This window comes from Oryx dammah, unplaced genomic scaffold (genome assembly GCF_014754425.2).
Source record: "Oryx dammah isolate SB20612 unplaced genomic scaffold, SCBI_Odam_1.1 HiC_scaffold_25, whole genome shotgun sequence".
NCBI lineage: Eukaryota > Metazoa > Chordata > Mammalia > Artiodactyla > Bovidae > Oryx > Oryx dammah.
The window spans coordinates 59,526,015-59,548,373 of record NW_024070209.1 but is presented as its reverse complement, the minus strand read 5'-3'; the positions used below and the strand labels follow the sequence as shown (position 1 = coordinate 59,548,373).

The following is a 22,359-nucleotide window of genomic DNA, read 5'->3' as shown; positions in this document are numbered from 1 at the left end:
TCTTAGTTTCCTCATCACCGGCTTCTCTGGTGGTTCAATTGGTAAAGAATCTGCTTGTAACACAGGAGACCCAGGTTCCATTCCTGGGTTGGGAAGATCCCCTGGAGAGGGGAATGGCAACCCATGCCAGTATTCTTGTCTAGAGAATTCCATGGACAGAGGAGCTTGGCAGGCTACTCTCCAGGGGGTCACAAAGAGTCAGACATGACCGAGAAACTAACGTACTTTCCTCACCATTCAGCAACCAACATGTTGGGGATCCCATGGCTGATGGGGAATAGACATCCTGACTCTGGGCATTGCAGAATGCCCTCCAACCATCCTCCTTCAGCAGTATATGGTGCCTCTTTCTCAGAAACTTCTTGTCATGGTTATATCCCTGAATCATCTCTTTGAGCAGCTTGATCAGAGGCAGGCTGTTGGCAGCCTCCAGAAGCACTTCCCACTCCACTTTGAGTGTCATACATGCTCCGAAGTTGGGGTTGAACTCCACAGGGTTGATATAGACCTCAGTGGCCATGCAGAGGGAAGCCATAGGGCCTCACTCCCCACACATGCAAGCTCAGCTGATTGTGGGTGAGCAGCTTCATGTTTATGTTACATGCTCTTGCAAAGCTGGAACCAGAAGCTCCACTGTATATCCTTCCCTCCTCTATTGAAGATTAGTTGACCAAAGGTGTGTGGGTTTATCTCTGGGCTCTCTATTCTGTTCCATTGATTCAGATGTATGTCTTTGTGCCATACCACACCGTTTTGATTGCTGTAGCTTTGCAGCATTGTCTGAAGTCTGGGAGGTTTATGGCTCCAACTTTGTTGTTTTTCCTCAGGATTGTTTGAGCAATTCTGGGTCATTTATGGCTCCACACAAAATTTTGAGTTATTTGTTCTAGTGCCGGGAGCCAGCGTGAGGAACTCCGCCCATAGCAAAGGTCATGAGGAAGGAGGCTTTGGCATACACAAAGGCGGGATCGAGCCTCAGGAGACCCCCTGTTCCCGAGCATCTACCCCCAAAACCAGAGTGCCTACTTTACTGTTTTATGCTCTCACCTGCACCTCTGACTTTATGGGGGGCTCTCCCCCATCACCATTTCTCTCAGAGAAGTTAACTTGCAGCTCCAGTTAATAAAAATTCCTGGGTGTGACAAGAGTGTTTCAACTTACAAACTCCTCTGAAGTTTCTCTAGCCTGCCTGAGCAGGTTCGTCCTGCCACATGTGATTGTTTACAGCCTCCCAACCGTGAGAGGCACGAGATGCTTTAAACTTTCTATATACAGACTCTTTTGAGAAGTTAGAAAATTATTAGTATAGTATTAGTGGGTTGATTAGAAATTATATTGGTGAAAGGTTTTCATTTGTTGAGCCAATATTTGCTGCTAAATCTCCAAGGTCCTTGCCCTTATAATGAATATAACTAGCATATAGGAAAAATAAGTATTAACCTTTAAGATTAATCATGTTAAACTTTAGGCTAAGTAAATTCCTTTCTTGATTGTAACCCACTACACCCTCACCCTATAGGAATGCAACTTTATTTGGAGGGTGGCACTTGGTTTAAGAAAAAATCACCCCTGGAAAAAAAATAAGTTTTCTAGTTGACTGACCGTTACCAGAAAGGGCCATAAAATGTCAGCAGGCCTCATGGCCATAAGATGATGTAAAACCCCTCAGACCTTTGTATAATTTTATATGAAGCACCTGATGTGACAAGGGTCAGGTCTGCTGACCCTCGCGTGACTCTGTATTCATCCCTATGTATAACAAAAAGTATATAAGCAAACCTGAAAAATAAAGAAATGGGATCAGTTTCTGGAAAGACTGATTCCCCCGTGTCGTTCTTTCCCCTTCTGGCTGAATTCCTGTCTGGTATGTGGGTACTCACCAAGCCTGCTAATTCTGCCTGGGCTTCTAAGATCAGACCGGGGAGGCCTCAGCACCTCCTCTCCTTCAGGAGAACGGAAAGATGCCTGTGGCCTACGTAGGTGGTGATTGGTATTCCACGTAAACCAAGTTATTCAGCCTCTTTTTCTCCACTAATTTTCCTACTACACTATCCGTTTCTAATCTCTCTATATATCTGTAATTAAATAAGTTTTTTCCTAGGATGCCGATTCCGTCTCCCCTTCGAATTACCCTGGATCCACCAGCACTGGACCTCGGCATTCTAATTCTGTGAAAAATGTCATGGGTAATTTGATAGAGATCACATTAAATCTATAGATTGCTTTGGGTAGTATAACCATTTAAAAAATGTTAGTTTTTCCAATTCAAAGCATAGGATCTTTCTGTTTGAATCATCTTCAGTTTCCTTTATCCATGTTTTATAGTTCTCATCATATAAGCCTTTTACCTCCTTGGTCAAATTTGTTCCTAATTTATCTTTTGATGTGATTTTAAAAGAGATTTTTTTCTTTCCCTTTCTGATATTTCATTGTTAGTGTAAAGAAGTGCAACAGATTTCTGTATGTTAATCTTGTATCCTGTTTTTGCTGAATTTGTTTATCAGTTCTAGTAGTTTTTGTGTGTAATCCACATTTACTACTGCAGGAACTGAGTGTCTGGGAAATTAAGTAAATTATTCCAGGATATGTAGTAGGTAGTACAGTGAAGATTCAAATCCATGTCTTTGGATTCTGTGAACAGGGTACTGTCTCCTTGTGCTTGCCCAGTCCCAGGCATTAGCAGTACAAAAAAATACAAAGATGAGTAAGGCACAGTCCCTGCCGTCTAGAAGCTTAGAAGCCAACCAGTCAGTTAGAAATGTAAGCAGATAGTTGAAGTAAGTTCTAACTCTGTGTGCTAGAGAGTTATCCAGTCTCCTGGAGTAGCTGCAGCATAAGGTAGATGTCATATCCCAGGTCTCTTTTTTAGTCTGAAGAAGAAGACATATTAGTCGCTCAGTTGTGTCTGATTCTTTGTGACCCTGTGGACTGTAGCCCACCAGGCTCCTCTGTCCATGGAATTCTCCAGGCAAGAATACTGGAGTGGGTTGCCATGCCCTACTCCAGAGGATCTTCCTGACCCAAGGATTGAACCTTGGTCTCCTGCACTGCAGGCAGATTTACCATCTGAGCCACTAGGGAAACCCTATTATTTTATTTTATAGTACTTGTAAGTTTTACTTTCTTTATAAAGATTAACTCATAATTCTCATTTAATAATGTTATGAGGTAGTCACTATTATATTCCCATTTTACAGGTGAGAAAACAAGGTACAGGTAGGTTAAATAATTTATCCAAAGTCACACACTAGTAAGTGGCAATGCTAGGATTCAAATTCAAGAAGTCTAGCTCAAGAGTTTATATTTCCATCACTAGACTTTGTTGCCTCTAAACCTTTCTAGCTCAGAAAAATTAATGTTCAGTTCAGTTCAGTCGCTCAATCATGTCCGACTCTTTGCAACCCCATGAATTGCAGCACGCCAGGCCTCCCTGTCCATCACCAAATCCTGGAGTTCACTCAGACTCACGTCCATCGAGTCAGTGATGCCATCCAGCCATCTCATCCTCTGTTGTCCCCTTTTCCTCCTGCCCCCAATCCCTCCCAGCATCAGAGTCTTTTCCAATGAGTCAACTCTTTGCATGAGGTGGCCAAAGTGCTGGAGTTTCAGCTTCAGCATCATTCCTTCCAAAGAACACCCAAGGCTGATCTCCTTCAGAATGGACTGGTTGGATCTCCTTGCAGTCCAAGGGACTCTCAAGAGTCTTCTCCAACACCACAGTTCAAAAGCATCAATTCTTCAGTACTCAGCCTTCTTCACAGTCCAGCTCTCACATCCAATGTTAGCATCCAGCAAAGTGATCTGATTCTAGGGTGTTGACTCATTAGGTGCCATCTTATTGCTTAACAATGAACAATGTAACTATCAAGTAGACTGGATACACTTGTTCTGTTTATTATGCTTTTTCTAGGCAGTTCTACCTAGGAAGGCAATTTATAATCAAAGGCTTGTTGGCTTGCTTGGAATCAGATCAAACCGAATTAGCTGGTTGATCTTAAGGACCTTCTGATTCCGTTTGCACTATAAGGTTATATCTGTGGCAACCATTTCCCTGTATAATACTGAAGACGTACTGCTTTTAAGATGTTTTCTAAACTTACAGTGATGACCAATCCTCCTCAAGGTTTGAAATTCTCTTTATTTAGACATTGTGTTAGTCAGGCTTCCTCTGTTTGTAAGTGTGGACAGTCCCAACTCAAATAAATGTAAGCACAATGGAAATTTCTTGACTCATGTCCCTGGCAAGTTAAGAGATGGATATAGCTTCTCTTATTTTCACTCAAATGAAATCATCCTCCAGATTTCTTTTTTTATCTGTATCCTTCCCCCTCCACAACTCTTGGCTCTACTTAGCTCTCTGTGTTGACCTCATTCACTCCTAGATAAAGATACTACCATGATGGTTTACCTATCCTGTTTTGTATCAATCAATATGGTCAAGAGAATGAGATACTCTTGTTTAGTTCAGCTTCGTTCTTTTGTCCATCTGTGTGGCCTTAAGGGTCTGAGTTTACTTGATAATCCCACCAGAAGAACATGTTGGAATGAAGAAGGCTACATTCCTCAAAGGATGTACAGACAAAAACAATAGTATCAGTAAATCATATTGTAGCCTGAGACAAGAGAAAAAATTCATTAAAATAGATTCTGTCCTTATTTAAAATTTTGATGGGTTCATTATGGATTTTTTTATTAATTTTTATTTGAAATATTTTAAATTTAAAGATTTAAATTTAAATTAAGATATTATTTATCTTGATTTTTCAGTTATTTGGCATCCCTTAAATTTTGCATTAAAGGCAGATGTCTCACTCGCCTGGCTTCCTGACCTTAGTCTTGACCCTGTTATGAGGAGTCAACTTACTTTAGAGGTTAACATGGTGTCTGGCTCAAAGTAAGTGCTCAATAAGTGTTTGCAAAACAAATATATTTATGAATAAATTGAAAAGTTTATTCTGACTTGTATGATAAAGCTGCTTTCTATCATTTTTTAATATACAAAAGTACATGTTTTATAAATTCGTGTTAAGCAAACTCATAAGAAACTGAATGATAATCAGAACATTAGTTTAAAAGCCTGCAATTAGAAATGTGAGAAAATAAACTTCTTGGAGAGAAGGGTAGAGGAGTAGAAAGGTTACTGATGTTTGTCGTGCTCATGTACTATGCATTTTATTTACTTATTATCCACTGTATGAGGCATTTTGTGTATCATTACATTTAATACAAGCCTATGTGGCTGATATCTTTATATTGTTTAAATAAGGAAGCTGAGGCTTAGACAAACTTGCTCTATAACTAGTAAGTGACAGAGAAAGGATTTTAACACATATCTTTCTGTATGAAATGACCTTATTCTGGCTGCTGTGTATATTGGAGGCAAGGTAAGCTAGAGTAGAGGAAAAAGGGAAAAATACAACTGTATCTGTCCACAGTGTCAAATCCATGTCTTACACATAAACACTGAGAATATAATTATGAAACAAATGCGTAATAAATAAAACTTCCAATTGGTCTAGATAAATTAGTTACTTTGGCTAACTAAAGCATTATTCCCTTCTCAATTCAACTTTTTTTTTTTTCATTTAAACACAAAAAAGAAATAACTTACCTCTTCTCCACATGCCCCAAGTCTTAAAGTAATTCACAATTATGGACAGTAGTCTGAGAACATTCATCTCATCACCTCTCACCTAAAATTCAGAAAGGTGTATGTGTGTGTGTAAAACACACTGAACATGTACATGCATTCATTCTTTAATGCATTCAAAATATACAGCATTTATTGGATAGCTGCTATTTCCATTGGGCTGTTTTACATTTCTACATGCTACACACACACACACACACACACACGTGCATGTCAACTTATAACAGCTTGGAAAAACAAGAAAGTTTTATCAGAAACATTGGGAAATCCCTACAAGATCTAAGACAGAATCAGATATATCTAGGAATAAAACTAAATGAAACCACAACCCAAAAACTTGTAGGAGAAGAGGGTTATAGAAATATGACTTTGGTGTCATACCAACTCTGGACTCAATGGATAAAATAAGTGAGATGGACATTCATTAAAGTGATTAATTGAGGGGATATATTAACTAGGCTGGGACTTCCCTGGTGGTCCAGTGGCTAAGACTCTGCACTATCAATATAGGAAGTCCTGTTTCCATCCCTTGTCAGGGAACTAGATCCATTATGCTGCAACTGGGAGGTCTCAGGCTGTAACTAAAGATTCCAAGTGCTGCAACTGAGACCCTGCACAGCCAAACAAATACATAAATAAAACCAAGTAACTAGGCTGGTTGACCTCAACCTGTCTCCCACTCCTCCACTAAACAGCAAGTGGCAGCAATGCTTGTTTATTGGCTAAAGAAGTATGGACACTGAAGCTGAAGAGAGGGAGTGATGCTCCCTGAACCAGCTCCTGACCCTCAAAAGAGACAGGAAATTCCTCAAAAGAGAAATCATTAAGATACTCTTCCTAGTAGCATATCCCTTAGCTTTAGTTTAAAAAGGGCAAGCTATTATTACATATATTGAGCAGGAGACTAAGAATTAACAGGTACAAGATAAACATATAAAAATCATCAAAATTTTGTGGAAAATCAATCCTATGTAAGAAAACCATGGATCTCAACAAAGAGAAGAGCTAAACATTCAAGGAAAGAGTTTATTGATGATCTGTTAAAAGAAGAGAGGTAGTTGAAGAATAAATTAGTAAGTGGAAGATGCTGAGAAATTTTCCCTTTTTCATTTCAAAAGACAAAAGTTAAAAGATCTAGAAGATTCAATATACATGTTCAGTTCAGTTCAGTCACTCAGTCATGTCCGACTCGACCCCATGGACTGCAGCATGCCAGGCATCCCTGTCCATCGCCAACTACCGGAGTTTACTCAAACTCAGGTCCATTGAGGCGGTGATGCCATCCAACCGTCTCATCCCCTTCTCCTCCCACCTTCAATCTTTCCCAGCATCAGGATCTTTTCAAATAAGTCAGTTCTTCACATCAGGTGGCCAAAATATTGGAGTTTCAGCTTCAACATCAGTCCTTCCAATGAACACTCAGGACTGATTTCCTTTAGGATTGACTGGTTGGATCTCCTTGCTGTCCAAGGGATTCTCAAGAGTCTTCTCCAACACTACAGTTCAAAAGCATCAATTCTTCGGCTCTCAGCTTTCTTTATATTCCAACTCTCACTATAGCTTTGACCAGATGGACCTTTGTTGGCAAAGTAATGTCTCTGCTTTTTAATATGCTATCTAGGTTGGTCATAACTTTTCTTCCAAAGAGCAAGTGTCTTTTAATTTCATGGCTGGAGTCACTATCTGCAGTGATTCTGGAGCTCAAAAAAGTAAAGTCTTTCACTGTGTCCACTGTTTCCCTGTCTATTTGCCATGAAGTGATGGGACCAGATGCCATGATCTTAGTTTTCTGAATGTTGAGTTTTAAGCCAAATTTTTCACTCTCCTCTTTCACTTTCATCAAGAGGCGCTTTAGTTCTTCGCTTTCTGCCATAAGGATGGTGTCATCTGCATATCTGAGGTTATTGATATTTCTCCTGGCAATCTTGATTCTAGCTTGTGCTTCTTCCAGCCCAGCATTTCTCATGATGCACTCTGCATTTAAGTTAAATAAGCAAGGTGACAATATATACTATACATCCTTGATGTATTCCTTTCCTGATTAGGAACCAGTCTGTTGTTCCATGTCCAGTTCTAACTGTTGCTTCCTGACCTGCATACAGATTTCTCAGGAGGCAGTTCAGGTGGTCTGGCATTCCCATCTCTTTCAGAATTTTCCACAGTTTGTTGTGATCCACACAGTAAAAGAGTTTGGCATAGTCAATAAAGCAGAAGTAGATGTTTTTCTGGAACTCTCTTGCTTTTGCAATGATCCAGTGGATGTTGGCACTTTGATCTCTGGTTCCTCTGCCTTTTCTAAATCCAGCTTGAACATCTGGAAGTTCACAGTTCACATACTGTTGAAGCCTGGCTTGGAGAATTTTGAGCATTACTTTGCTAACGTGTGAGATGAGTGCAATTGTGCAGTAGTTTGAAAATTCTTTGGCATTACCTTTCTTTGGGGTTGAAATGAAAACTGACCTTTTCCAGTCCTGTGGCCATTGCTGAGTTTTCCAAATTTGCTGACATATTGAGTGTAGCACTTTCATAGCATCATCTTTTAGGATTTGAAATAGCTCAACTGGAATTCCATCACCTCCACTAGCTTTGTTCATAGTGATGCTTCCTAAGGCCCCCTTGACTTCACATCCCAGGATGTCTGGCTCTAGCTGAATGATCACACCATTGTGATTACCTAGGTCATGAAGATCTGTTTTGTACAGTTCTTCTGTGTTTTCTTGCCACCTCTTCTTAATATCTTCTGCTTCTGTTAGGTGCATACCATTTCTGTCTTTTATTGTGCCCATTTTTGCATGAAAATTTCCCTTGGTATGTCTAATTTTCTTGAAGAGATCACTAGTCTTTCCCATTCTGTTGTTTTCCTCTATTTCTTTGCACTGATCGCTGAGGAAGGCTTTCTTATCTCTCCTTGCTATTCTTTGGAACTCTTCATTCAAATGAGTTTATCTTTCCTTATCTCCTTTGCCTTTCAGGTCTCTTCTTTTCATAGCTATTTGTAAGGCCTCCTCTGACCACCACTTTGCCTTTTTCCATTTCTTTTTCTTGGGGATGGTCTTGATCACTGCCTCCTATACAATGTCATGAACCTCCATCCATAGTTCTTCAGGCACTCTGTCTATCAGATCTAATCCCTTGAATCTATTTTTCACTTTCACTGCATAATCGTAAGGGATTTGATTTAGGTCTTACTTGAATGGTCTAGTGGTTTTCCCTACTTTCTTTTCAGTTTAAGAAGAGAGAAGGAGAATGCAGAGGAAAAAATAGTGATAAAAGTGTATTTTTTGGAATTTAAGAAAGATGCAAGTCTTTAAATTGAAAATATTAGCCAAGATGAACAAAATAGAACCAAAACTTAGACTTGTCATGGTGAAATTTTAGAACACTAGGGATAAAGTCCTAAAAGCTTCCAAAGGGACAAACAGGTTAAGCTCAAAGGAATGAGAATCAGTGTGGCACCAGATTCCTCCCTGGCAACACTGCTGGAAGACATAACAGTGTCTTCTACGATCCAAGAAAAAAATAAGACAAACTAGCTTTCGAGTGAGAGTATAGAATATTTTTTCATACCCAAAGATTCAGAAGTTTTACCCCTTGCCCCCAAGATCATTATTGAGATAAACATTTGGGTATGTACTCTAGCAAAATGAACAATAATATAAGAAAAAGGAAAATGTAGGATTTAGTAACTAAAATGAGGGGGAGACTGGGTAGGCTTAAGGTACAGTGTATTCTGGACTACTACTAATGATCTTGTATCCTGGACCTCCAACACCACACCAAATAGGACCCATTCCAATTCTAGATAGTACTTCAGATTTTCATCACCAACATTATATTTCTTAAAGAAATATAATCATAAATTTTGTTGGCTATAAATACCCAATAAATAGTAACTTCAAAAAATTGGAGTTGGGGGAGATGTAACAGAAAAGTTCTAGATAGAGGTGGACTTAACTTCAAGCAAATAAGGCTTAAGTTTTAGGACCTTCAGTGACAAGGCTCCTAAAAGCTCAATCAGGCTCCTTTGAGTGCGGGGAGGATGTTAGCAGCCCCAGCCCAGTGCAGGAATGCTACCTACCTAGAGTCACCTGCCTAGGCTATCTAATTCTCTTTCACCTCTTTATTTCTCTTTCTTCCCATTACAAAGGCTATATTAGATATTAGAAGAGAGCAGCCAGATTTCAGAACAAGGGTAAAAATTATTTCCATGGAAAGATCTCAGTATACTCCACAAGAAGGTAATTCCTGTTGTTGTTTTACTAGTGTTGAAATCAACACCCAGATATTATATGACCCCCTCAAGTCACAAATCAGCAAATAATAGCCACAGCAGCATACTAATAGAATCCCCAAGTCTTGTCTTACACTCCTGTGTCTAAGCACACTGGTATATCTCTTGGGCAGTCACGCAGGTCTGTGCTGGGTGATCATGCAGAAACTCCCGAGGATAGTGCTACTGACCTTGCAAAACTTGCCACATTCCTTTAGTAATTGATTCGTCCTCAGGCCTTACCAGCTTGTGACCTCAGAACAAGGTCACGTAGCTTAATATCCAGACTGCAGATGTGAGCCCCTGAAGTTGGGAAGTGTGGTGTTCTGCTGGATCCACACGTTCCTCCCTACCTCCCCTCAAATCCAAGGAGTATTTAGGAGTTACTTTTCATCTCCATCAGTCCCTCACTTGCATGAGTTTCCTCCAGGGCCCTGGGAGAAGCCCTGTCAGTGTTTTCAAAATGGGTGTATGTTTTTATAAAATCTGTAAATATTTTTATAGCAGCCAGTTGACTTCTGTCTTTTTCTACTGTTTCCATTCCTTTACATTCTCCTGTTTATGGTGGTACTAGAACAGCTGTGGGCCTTTTTGTAGGATCTGGCTAAGAGGACGCTAAATACTATATTATACATATAGGTTCTTCAAAAACATTTTTTAAAAGGAAAGATAAGTTGGAAATATGCTATTTTTAGCAGATTTCAGTTCAGTTCAGTTCAGTCACTCAGTCGTGTCCGACTCTGCAACCCCATGAATTGCAGCACGCCAGGCCTCCCTGTCCATCACCAACTCCTGGAGTTCACCATCGAGTTGGTGATGTCATCCAGCCATCTCATCCTCTCTCGTCCCCTTCTCCTCCTGCCCCCAATCCCTCCCAGCATCAGAGTATTTTCCAATGAGTCAACTCTTCGCATGAGGTGGCCAAAGTATTGGAGTTTTAAAGTATGAAAGTTTTCAGCTTTAGCATCAGTCCTTCCAATGAACACCCAGGACTGATCATCTTTAGAATGGACTGGTTGGATCTCCTTGCAGTCCAAGGGATTCTCAAGAGTCTTCTCCAACACCACACTTCAAAAGCATAAATTCTTTGGCACTCAGCTTCCTTCACAGTCCAACTTTCACATCCATACATGACCACTGGAAAAACCAGAGCCTTGACTAGACAGACCTTTGTTGGCAAAGTAATGTCTCTGCTTGTTAATATGCTATCTAGGTTGGTCATAACTTTCCTTCCAAGGAGCAAGCGTCTTTTAATTTCATGGCTGCAGTCACCATCTGCACTGATTTTGGAGCCCCCCAAAATAAAGTCTGACACTGTTTCCACTGTTTCCCCATCTAGTTCCCATGAACTGATGGGACCAGATGCCATGATCTTCGTTTTCTGAATATTAAGTTTTAAGCCGACTTTTTCAGTCTCCTCTTTCACTTTTATCAAGAGGCTTTTTAGCTCCTCTTCACTTTCTGCCATAAGGGTGGTGTCATCTGCATATCTGAGGTTATTGATATTTCTCCCGACAATCTTGATTCCAGCTTGTGCTTCTTACAGCCCAGCGTTTCTCATGATGTACTCTGCATATAAATTAAATAAGCTGAGAGACAATATACAGCCTTGATGTACTCCTTTTCCTATTTGGAACCAGTCTGTTGTTCCATGTCCAGTTCTAACTGTTGCTTCCTGACCTGCATATAAGTTTCTCAAGAGACAGGTAAGGTGGTCTGGTATTCCCATCTCTCTCAGAATTTCCCACAGTTTATTGTGATCCACACAGTCAAAGGCTTTGGCGTAGTCAATAAAGCAGAAGTAGATGTTTTTCTGGAACTCTCTTGCTTTTTCCATGATCCAGTGGATGTTGGCAATTTGATCTCTGGTTCCTCTTCCTTTTCTAAAATCAGCTTGAATGTCAGGAAGTTCACGGTTCACATATTGCTGAAGCCTGGCTTGGAGAATTTGAGCATTACTTTACTAGCGTGTGAGATGAGTGCAATTGTGTGGTAGTTTGAACATTCTTTGGCATTGCCTTTCTTTGGGATTGGAATGAAAACTGACCTTTTCCAGTCCTGTGGCCTCTGCTGAGTTTTCCAAATTTGCTACCATATTGAGTGCAGCACTTTCAAAGTGTCATCTTCCAGGATTTGAAATCTTCACATTCTAGAATGTCTGGCTCTAGGGTAGTGATCACATCATCGTGATTATCTTAGTCATGAAGATCTCTTTTGTACAGTTCTTCTGTGTATTCTTGCCACCTCTTCTTAATATCTTCTGCAGATATTAGCAGATTTAATGTCAGATATTATTGACATACCCTAAAGGCACATTTTTAAAGTGTACAGTTTGGTAAGTTTTGACTTATGGATAGTCTGAAAAACGATCACCAAATCAAGATAATGGACAAACCCATCACCTTTAAATGTTTCCTCCTGCCTCTTTGTAATTCCTCTCTCCTGCCTTCACTCCCATCCCCAGGAAACCACTGATCTGCCTTCTGTCAGTATAAATTAGTTTGCATTTTCTGTAATTTTTCTATAAGTGGAATCATACAGTATGTACTTTTTGTCTGGCTTTTTTCACTCAACCCAGTTATTTTGGGATTCATCCATGTTATGTGTATAAATAAAATAGTACTCAATTTTATGGATATGCTGCAATTCTCTTATCCATTCTACTGTTGAGAGACATTTGGATTGTTTCCAGTTTGGGGGTGTTACAAAGCTGCACTGAACATTTACATATAAGTCTTTGTATGAACATATGCTTTCATTTTTCTTGGCTGAATACCTGAGAATAGAATGGCTGTGTCAGATGGTAGGTATATATTTAATTTTTAAGAAATTGCCAAGTCTTCCCAAGTCGTTGTATCATTTTACATTCCCACTAGCAATGTATGAAAGTTCCAGTTGATCTGTATCCTTACTAATACTTACTATGGTCAGCCTTTTATTTTAGCCATTCTAATAAGGATAGTGAAATCTCACTATGGTTTACTTTAATAGCTAATGATGTAAGTATCTTTTTATGTGCTTACTTGCCATCTTTTTAGCTTCTCTCTGAAGTATCTTTTCAAGTCTTTTGCCTGTTTTTTAAATATTTGTTTGTTTAAATATTTGGTATTTGTTTTCTTCTTACTGAGTTTTGAGAGAGTGCTTATAGATTCTAGATAGTCTCAGATGTGGTCTGGTTCCATATAACCAGGATAAACCAATCACTATGGATGACAGAATATTTCCCAAGCTGATTACTGAGTCTTAAATAATGCCACATGTGGGACATATTCTACTCCACCCTGCAATGTAGTCTTTACAGTACTGGGACCAACCACTCTGTAGGGGAAAACATTTGCTGTGTCTCCTTTCCTGTCACACTAGTGCCAGACTTCACTTCTGCCACCAGGTGTGTAGCTTTTCCACACATCTAACGGTTCTTTGACACCAGCTGGGTGTCCCATAATGTAACTCAATCCTGATACTATCTATGTGGAGATAGTATCATATCTCATAGGTTAAGGGCTCAGTCCCACAAGACCACGCCCACCCGCCACCCCCCACCGCCAACACACGCACCTTCAGGTGCCAATCGCAAGTCCCAGAGTGTCACCTGTGGTCTGACTGATCAGCTAAAAAAACTTATAACCTACTCTTTAGCTTTTATTATTTGCTAGAACAGTTCTCAGAACTAAAGGAGACATTTAACTCATGTTTACTAGTTATTATGAAATAATATGATAAAGGATACAGATGAATATCTGTATGATAGAGATGTATAAGGCAAAGTATGGGGGGAAGGGCACAGAGTTTCCGTGTCCCTGTCAGCCATGCCACCCTCCTGGTACCTCCATCCTTCATGTGCTGACAACCTGGGAGTTCCCAGTACTTTGGGGATTTCTGTGGCAGCTTCATCACATAGTGAAGACTGGTCATTAACTCATTTTCTAGCCTCTCTCCCCTTCCTGAAGGGTTAGGGGGTGGACCTGAAAGTTCCACGCTTCTAATCATGGTTTCGTCTTTCTGATGACCAGCCCCCATCCAGGAGCCCACCAGCCACTGTCTCATTAGGACATAGACACTCCTATCACTTAGAAAATTGCAAGAGTTTTAGGAGCTTTGTGCAGGGAACCAGGGGCAGAGACCAATAAATACATCTTCTATTATTTCATGCACTCTGAGTTCTTTTCATGGCTCTTTTTCTAGCATGAGAAGACAAGTTCAAACCTGCACAGTAACCTGCCTGCGGTCTAGCCTTACAATCTCCCGAAAGCAAATGCTTTAACAAAAATACAAAAGAATCATCAGTTGCTGTAATTAGAAAAACAAAAAACCAGTTATTTTACTGGAAAGCATATAGTCCTGCTAACATTTGTATCCCTGAATGAAAGACTTAACATTTTAAGCTTTTAGATGCTTTACAGTTGCAAGCAGTTTGTCTTCACAGCATCTCTAACAACAATTGATGGATTCCTGCTTGTCATTTCCATTTTGACAGCTTTTCCACAAAGCAACTCTCCCTTCTACAGAATTTCTATTATGGTGGGGGGCGAGGAGTCTCTGGATCAATGAATAAGCATTTTGGAGGTTTCTAATGCTCCCAGATGTGTGAGCCTAGCATCTAGTCATTTCCAAACACTGGTAAAACTGACAGAAGAGTGAGAGTGTGACCCTAAATGGAGCCAAGAACTTTTCCCTGCTACTATAACCTTTAGTTATACAAAAACAAGCAAAGATTTTATAGAGGGGCATGGAATAGTAAACCGCATGGAAATTAGAGCTAAAATTGTGCAAAGAACAGCTGTAGGTCAGCTAAAACTGATTGGAAGCCACAGAGCAAAAGAGGAGCTAAGGGAAGTCAGGAGTCTTGGAAAAAATTGGCAGTAGTATTAAAATTTGTTGTATCTCTGGATACCAGGAATATGAAAATATTTCCCAAAGTTTTACCATTTTTCTACCTTAATTCCCTTTTTGTTTATGCTGCTTCTTGGTTTAAATGAGAAAATTCCTTAAGTCATCTTTCATCATATTTTATTGCAGAATCTTGCAAAATTTTGGAAACTAAAACCAAGTCAACCAAAGGAATTTTTAAAAAATCACAGTTATTTGGAAAGCATTTATTATGGGATCAAAGAGCATTATACCCCTCAACATCCTCTCACCACCTTATCATAGTCAATATAGTCATCATCATCATCTGTGCATAACTATTGTCTTAATTATTCAGTTCAGTTCAGTTCAGTCGCTCAGTCGTGTCAGACTTTTTGCGACCCCATGGACTGCAGCAGACCAGGGTTCCTTGTCCATTACCAACTCCTAGTTCTTGTTCAAACTCATATCCATCGAGTCGGGGATGCCTTCCAACCATCTCACCCTCTGTGGTCCCCTTCTCCTCCTGCCTTCAACCTTTCCCAGCATTAGGGTTTTTTCCAGTGAGTCAGTTCTTGACAATAGGTGGACAAAGTGTTGGAGCTTCAGCTTCAAAATCAGTCCTTCCAATGAATATTCAGGGCTGATTTCCTTTAGGATGGACTGGTTGGATCTCCTTGCAGTCCAAGGGACTCTCAAGAGTCCTCTCCAACACCACAGTTCAAAAGCACCAATTCTTTGGCACTCAGCTTTCTTTATGGTCCAGCTCTCACATCCATACATGACTACTGGGAAAACCATAGCTTTGAGTAGATGGACCTTTGTCAGTAAAGTGATGTCTCTGCTTTTTAATATGCTGTCTAGGTTGGTCATAACTTTTCTTCTAAGGAGCAAGCATCTTTTAATTTCATGGCTGCAGTTATTATCTGCAGTGATTTAGGAGCCTAAGAAAATAAAGTCTGTCACTGTTTTCATTGTTTGGGACTGAATGTCATGATCTTAGCTTTTTGAATGTTGAGTTAATAGTTAAGAATGTTGAGTCTTAATTATTAGCATTAACCATCTGCCAGGCACCAAACCACCTGCTTTGTACGTAATATCTTTCAATATCTCAGAACAGCCCTATGTGTTAAATATTATCCCCTTCCCAATATTGAAAACCAGAGGCACAGAGAAATTAAGTAACCCACTCACAGTCACAGACTAGTAAACAGTGAAGTTAAAAATCAATGCCAACCCATTTAACCGCACTGTCAGGCTCGTAACTGGCTCACCATATTCACATTTTCACTCAGTGATTGGTACTTGATGGAAGCAGATTTACCATGATCTAGTGAAGCTTAGCTTTCAGGCCTTTTCATCTGTATGAGCGCTTTCCAAAGATATGTCTTTGTAAAATTAATCAGTTAAAATTGCTGTCTCTCAATCCAACTCCTCCTTACATCATGGGGCAATGGAGTGGCTGTGGACATTTTGGGGATCATGCTGAATTGGGAGTTGGAGAATATATTTAGTTTGAGTTCTATGTGATATTTTATGTAGTTTACAGTCACTTTTGTGTACAGTTAAGCAACTGCTATCTATGTTGGTGTAGGAATGGCTTTTAGTAATTCTCTTACCACTGATTGTGCCAACTCATGAGGTGTTATGACAGTTAAACCGAGAGTTAAAAGGTGGTGGGAAGGAAAAAGAACAGAGAGGGGATTAGAACAAATATTACATTTTTGACATTTTAAATTAAACTTGTTTAAGAATTCAAAAATCTTAAAGCTCCTTACTATTAGAATTAGCTAATTAAACCATTAATGAAATTAGGTACAGTATTTTGGAGACATTTTATTAAGTGGTTTATATGAATGTTCATCATTTTTTCTGGATAATGTGCTTATATCCCTGTGGTGCCTGATGAAACATACATTTGATGAGAAAGAGCCCTGGCATATGATCACATGTGGTGTGTGATAAATTTATAACATTGGCCCGCCCAGCTTGAGTTGTCAGATGAGCAGTGAGAGGCCTACCTGGGACACAATCAATGAAGCATTTGTCTGGTGGACGAGCAAATGAATACATGAATGAATCATTAGATTTATAAGGTTTATATATTATCAGATTTACATATTATTCTCTAGATTGAGATCCGTTGGTTCAGACAGGCTGAGTGATGTACCTCCTAACACTCAATGGCTTCCCAAGTGGTGCTGCTAGTGGTAAAGAATCTGCCTGCCAGTGCAGGAGATACAAGAGACACTGGTTCATTCCTGGGTCAGGAAGATCCCCTGGAGTAGGAAATGGCAACCTGCTCCAGTGTTCTTGCCTGGAAAATCCCATGGGCAAAGGAGCTTAGTGGGCTACAGTCCATGGCGTCACAAAGAATCGGACACAACTGAGCGACTGTGCAAACACACACAACACTCAATGGCTGAGTGAAACAAGGACTCAGGTTGCCTAACTTTCAGTCATGTGCTCTTTAATAAGATTTCAGATCATGGATATTTTCTAGAAGGCTTTAAATAAATCTTCACCATTTCTAACTACTAAAAGTACCTCCTTTATAGCCCAGGGACTGCTGTCCTTCTGTGGAAAAGAATTCCTTTTTAGAATATCAAAGAAATAAGGCAGTGATTGTTTTAAATATGACTTCATGTTATCTGACCTGGTTCTGATAGACAACAAGCCAGAAGAGTCTTGCAGAGGTGGGATGAAGTGGGGAGTTGGGGGTGAGAGATTCTTTGTTATTGTTTAGTCACCAAGTCATGTCCAACTACTGGAGATGTAAGAGATGTGGGTTCAGTCCCTGGGTCTGGAAGATCCCCTGGACAGAGGAGATCCCTTGTCCAAGAATCCCTTGGACAGAGGAGCCTGGTGGGCTACAGTCTATAGGATCACAAAGAGTTGTACACGACTAAAGCAACTTAGCTGGCAGGAATGTCCAACTCTGCAATTCCATGTACTATAGCCCACCAGACTCCTCTGTCCATAGGATTTCCCAGGCAAGAATACTGGAATGAGTTGCCATTTCCTTCCCCAGGGGATCTCTCCAACCCAGGGATTAAACCTGAGTCTTGACTGCACTGGCAGATGGATTCTTTACCACTGAGCCACAGGGAACCCCAGAGAGACTCTTTAGATCAAGGGTTTTCAAACTGAGAGTCTTAACCCATTAGTGATTAGTGAAATCAATTTAGTGGCTGAATAATAAAAAAGAAAATATCAGATTGCATTGCCATATGATAAGGGAACTAAATATTGCTTAGGTAAAACTTTGATAGACCTTGTCATAATATCTATATTTTTTAAGGTGGATTGTAGTCAGAAAATTTTTTAATTAATTAATTATATTTTTAATTAAAGTATAGTTGATACACAATATTATTTAAGTTATAGGTGTATAATATAGTGAATCAAAATTTTTAAAGGTCATACTCTGTTTATAATTAATATAAAACCTTGACTGTATTCCCTGTGTTGTACTATATATCCTTGTTGTTTATTTTATACCTAATAGCTTGTACCCCTTAATGCTCTACCCCTATGTTGTCCTTCCCCCTAGGATTTTTTTTTTTAAACTAGGGTTGGTGACCAAGTGCCTAGAACAGAATAAGAGTAAAACATTCAGCATAGTATGTATTTAGAGGGAATAAACCTAGGGGCAGAAATGTAATTGTTTTCGATTGAGGGGAAAAGGAAAGAGGAGGACTACCACAGTTGGGCCAGCCCTTACATGATGCACAGAGGAGGAAAAGCTCAGAGCCTGTGTTGTAATGCCAGAAGTTGGGGCCTGGAGGTCTCTACAGAATGGGTGGGAGACCCAGGGCCCTGAAAAGTCTCTCATTGAATGGAGATTCAATGTGAGCTTGAACCTGTGATGGAATCTGATGTGGACAGGCTTACAAGAGGCCAAGTGAAAGCAGAGATCACTGGGCTTGGGAGAATTTCAAGGTTGTTGACTTTGTAGTCAATTGAGCTCCAGGTTTATTCATTCCTAGATTTTGAGGTATAAAAGGCTATGAAAAGTGGAGTCGCTCAGTCGTGTCTAACTCTTTGCGACCCCATGGACTGTAGCCTACTAGGCTCCTCAGTCCATGGGATTTTCCAGGCAATAGTCCTGGAGTGGGTTGCCATTTCCTTCTCCAGGGGATCTTCCCAACCCAGGGATCGAACCCGGGTCTCCCACATTGTAGACAGACGCTTTACCGTCTGAGCCACCAGGGATGCATAAAAGGCTATACCTAGAGTTTTGGGGAGTGAGTGTAAAAGCACTGGAGAATCTGGCACACTGGGCACCTACTGAGTTGTGGGGGATCCTAGAGGCAGTGGGGTGGGGTAGGCCAGAACTATACAATAGGATTCAGATGTCATCACTATTACCTATTTTATTCAGACTCCTTATACACAAAAGTTAAATATTTATAATACTGAAGTGCTATACCAAATAATATCCCAATAGAATAATGAGCATAAAAGTGTTATATCCACCCTTTTATTAGCATTTCCCTACTGAATCTTTTCCCATTCCTTTATTTTTAACTGTGACAAGTTGTTTCAAGTGTGTCCCTTGTAAATAGAAAATAGTTATTTTGACTTGAGAATATATCAAAATGTAAAACAGTGTTTTGATTAGGAAGATGAGTAACTGTCAAGATTCTAGTATGTTAAAGAAGCAATTATAAGAAAATACTAAAAAATACTAACTATATAACTGGATGGGTTAAAACAAATAGTTCACCAAGTAGCTTGAAATACAGCTCACTAAATCTAGGAGATCCAACCAGTCCATTCTGAAGGAGATCAACCCTGGGATTTCTTTGGAAGGAATGATGCTGAAGCTGAAACTCCAGTACTTTGGCCACCTCATGAGAAGAGTTGACTCCTTGGAAAAGACTCTGATGCTGGAAGGGATTGGGGGCAGGAGGAGAAAGGGACGACCAAGGATGAGATGGCTGGATGGCATTACGGACTCAATGGACATGAGTCTGGGTGAACTCTGGGAGATGGTGATGGACAGGGAGGCCTGGCGTGCCGCGATTCATGGGGTCGCAGAGTCAGACACGACTGAGCGACTGAACTGAACTGAACTGAAATCTGAATCTGTAAAATTGTGGTTACTTGTAAGTGACCAGAAGAAAAAGAGAGGTGGGAGCAAATAGTACTATCAGATTATATTGACCAATTCCAGATTATTTGAGATTTGACATACAGCTATTGTGGAAATTAAAAAATGACTTTAAGAAAGGTATGTGCTTAATCTATTTTAAAATCATTTGAGGCCTTGGGAAAAGGTCAAAATTTAGCTTGAGATTTTTATATAAGAAAAAAATCTCTAATATCAATAAATCTACATCTTAACAAGATATTTGTCTTCTAGCTAGAAGAGTAAAAAATACTTTAGTCTTAAAATTTCTGGGAAAAATACTTGAACCATGTTTATTATATTTATATAAAAATACAGTATAATGGCTCCACTGTCAAGAATTCCAGGAGTTGAGTATAGCTTTGTTATTGTTTTCATTTATGTTATCCAGTACCAGGATAGGTTTTGGTTGAAATGCTTATGCTCTCTTACCTGATTTACTTTGTTCTGTCATAAAGAAGACTGGCAAAGGATCAGAACCAGGAAAGTCAACCTGCCCACTCTGGCATCAAACTTTCAGGATTATGAGCATTGGTAACTGTCTGAGTGGACCTACTACAAATAGCTGTGAAATACATTAGGCATGCTGCCATTATTCAGGTGGCTGCATTTTCTGTTCTGATTACCTTTGCATAGGATAAATTTTTTCTCAGTTTCTGTGTTAAGATTGGATGGTTAGTGTGGTAAACATGGACTAACCCAACAGGGCCAACAGATATCAAGCAGAATCACTTTCACTGCCAAGCTAAGCTAAAACTTAAAACAATCATTTTCTCAGGTAAGACAGAAATACTTCATGGGCTATAGTTAGCTAATTTCAACAACAGCATTTGACAGTGTATCAAAGCTCCCTTACATCAGCCATAGTTAATTAGTATGAGGTAGCAATTATACTATTAATGTAGAAACACGGAGATACTATCTGAATGAAGTAGTAATTAGATTAGAAAGGATTTAAAAGATAACTCTCATCAGAAATCATGTTATCAAACTTATTGGAAAAATAATCATTGTTGAAACTGAGTTATACTTGGAGGTTCTATTTTCTCTACTTTTGTATATCTTTGAAGATTTCCATTAAATAAATGATAAGGAAACAAAAGTGTAAAAGAACCTGAATCACTTTTTTTTTAACTCCTCTAGAAGTGAAAATAAAATTTAAAGTGACGGGTTATGGAAAAAGTGAATGCTGCAATGAGTATAACTAGACCTTACCACAAATTGAAGGGCTGACTCATTTGAAAAGACCCTGATGCTGGGAAAGATTGAGGGCAGGAGGAGAAGAGGACGACAGAGGATTAGATAGTTGGATGGCATCACTGACCCAATGGACATGAGTTTGGGTAAACTCTGGGAGTTGGTGATGGACAGGGAGGCCTGGTGTGCTGTGGTTCATGGGGTTGCAAAGAGTCAGACACAACTGAGCGAGTGAATGGAACTGAACTGAACCACAAATTGAATTAATAGTCATTAAAAAATTTTGCATTGATTTTTGTGTGTATAAATGTGCCAGCTTCAGTGCTCATAATATATGTGGTAAAAGTGAAAGTGAAAGTCGCTCAGTTGTGGCCAACTCTGCGACCAAGTAGGTAGCCAGAATACTGGAGTAGGTAGCCAGAATACTGGAGTGGGTAGCCAGAATACTGGAGTGGGTAGCCGTTCCCTTCTCCAGGGGATCTTCCCAACCCAGGAATCGAACCCAGGTCTCCCTCAGAGACCTTGCAGGCTGATTCTTTACCAGCTGAGCCACCAGAAAAGCCCAATATTTGTGGTAAGGCTGAGTAAAATGTTTTTTGTAAGTATTTTTGTAAGTCAAATTCATTCTGAAAATTACCAGTGGCCAATGTCACTGAAGCTGATAGAGGGCAGCATGGTCTTGTGATTTTTAGCAACAGAGAAATGGGCTAAGATCCCAGTTTTGCTTACTAAAGATGTAGACCAATTAAATCATCAATCATTAACATCATTAAGTGACATGAAGTGTTCAGCACTGTACCAGAACAGCGTGATGTAACAGTTATGGCATAGTGGTAGGTTTGGAGTCACACATGGGCTACAATCCTGGTTTGGCCATTTACAGCCATGTGATGCTGGGCAAAATAACTTAAACTTACTGGACCAGGTTCAGCATCCTCTTCTCTGTAAATAGGAATAATAATAGCTAACTGAGAGGGTTGTTTTAAGGATAAGATAAAATATAGCCCATTATGTATCTAGAACAGTGTCTGATATATGTACAGTAAACAGTGGTTGTTATTATTACTGTCTGCTCTGTTGAGTATGATATAGTCTCTCCATAGTGATAGTAGAATATATTAATAGAAATATCCTTAGTGGTAAGTAGAATATAGAGGTAGAAATATCTTATTGCACTATGCAGTGTAAGATAGACTCATATGGAGGGTAGCCTAGCTCTTGGGCAACATTATAAGAATGAAATTTTCTTATATCAATCTC

At 39.7% G+C, this 22,359-nt stretch overlaps 1 pseudogene; it reads right to left on the bottom strand.

Moving 5' to 3' along the window:
- Positions 1-230: 230 nt before the first annotated feature.
- LOC120852271 lies at positions 231-590 on the bottom strand (annotated as a pseudogene).
- Between the last annotated feature and the right edge of the window lie 21,769 nt (positions 591-22,359).